The 1,648-nt window shown below is 33.7% G+C and overlaps 1 pseudogene; it reads left to right on the forward strand.

Annotated features, from left to right (window-relative positions):
* Window positions 1-422: 422 nt before the first annotated feature.
* LOC112633920 lies at window positions 423-563 on the forward strand (annotated as a pseudogene).
* The last annotated feature ends 1,085 nt before the right edge of the window (window positions 564-1,648 follow it).

Genomic DNA, 1,648 nt, shown 5'->3' on the forward strand with positions numbered 1-1,648 from the left:
AGTTAATGTTTGACCTTAAAAATGTTTTTATTTTAATAAAAAATAAAGATATATGTGTGCAAGATGTGAAAGTTGTCAGATGTAAAATAGAGTCACCTTTGCTTTAAAAAAAAAAAAAAAAAGCAAACTAACAAAAACCACCCTGACACGTAGAGGTAGAGAATCTAGAGAATATGCCACAAAGGGAGAGTTGTCCTACATAAAAGTCCGATAACAGAAACCACCGTGAAATACTCCACAAAAAACACAACCTTGCACAGAGACCATTGCAACCTTACATAAAACATTTCTGCGAGGATATCTGCCCAGCAACTGCCTTTCCAGCCTCGAACTGGTGTCACCCTTGTTGTGGATCCTTGTAGCCAAGGACAATGATTTCAAAACAATTATGTAATCCTCCTTTTTTTTTCCTTTATTTGTCTACACTTACCTGGCAGGAGAGATACCAGGATCAGGAAGGTGTTTTCCCAAGGGAGGCTCCTTGTGCTCTCATGATTTTCCCCAAGTGCAGGACACTCAACTGCATAATCTGTGTAGTGGGAGATAGTGTTTATGCCCTCCCCTGCAAATAAATCCATTAATAAAATTTAAAAATGAAAAGTTTTTGTCTTTTTTTTACCTCCCTAAATATGCACACACACACACACACACACACACACACACACACACACACAGTTTGCAATGCCACATGTATTCCCATTGCAATACCCTATTCCAGAATAAGTATCATTTTCTTTTAGGGAGGCTCTCTCTGCTTGTTACTTAGGTGGACAAAAATTTTCAAAATATCAAATAAAGCCAAAGTACATACAATGAGAGGTAGTCAGACTACCCCAAGGTAAGAAAGTGCCTGGTTTTCTCCCCAGACACACTTGATTCTATCAGCTCTCTTTTCTGTTTTACTTCATTTTTCTTTGTTTGCTTAACTTTTGAGAAATAATGTATGCAAATACAAATACTTCTGCCCATGCAGCATTTTTAAGATAGTATTTTGCTATACAAAAGTACATTTTCTATGCAAATACAAATACGTTTTTTCCTTTGACACCAATGAAAATATGTATACTATGTATTCTATAGTTTTTTATATTTTACGTTTTGGAGATAATTCCATAATATCAAAAATAGAGACTTAATTCTTTTTCTAACAGATGCATGATATTTCTTTCTATGAACAACTCTTCATTATTCATCTGGCTCCCTGTTGATGAACATTTGCTTAGATCCAGACTTATTCTTACAAAAGTCATTCTTGTACGTTGTTTTTTTCAGGGAAGTGATCATATCTACATGTTAAATTTCCACACTGGAAATGAATGAGACAGACTATGATTCATTTTAAATTTAGGACAACATTGCCAATTATCCTTTTGCGAGGTTTTATAAAATTGACATGCCAACTAACCACCTTATTTTTCTAAGCAGTTGTTTTCCGGACTTTGTTCAATGAATTCTGAAAAATCACATTTTCTAAATATTTTTAGTTAATTATTTGGATATTTTCAGATATATAATTACATCTTGTAAGATAGTGATAATTTTATCTTTTTAATTCCATGTATTGGAGTTCCTTTTTGTGTGTAATCTAAGTGACCAGTGTTTCCAGGGCAATAAAAATAAGAGATAACCATGGATATTCATGGTTTGT

This window comes from Theropithecus gelada, chromosome 10 (genome assembly GCF_003255815.1).
Source record: "Theropithecus gelada isolate Dixy chromosome 10, Tgel_1.0, whole genome shotgun sequence".
Classification (NCBI taxonomy): domain Eukaryota; kingdom Metazoa; phylum Chordata; class Mammalia; order Primates; family Cercopithecidae; genus Theropithecus; species Theropithecus gelada.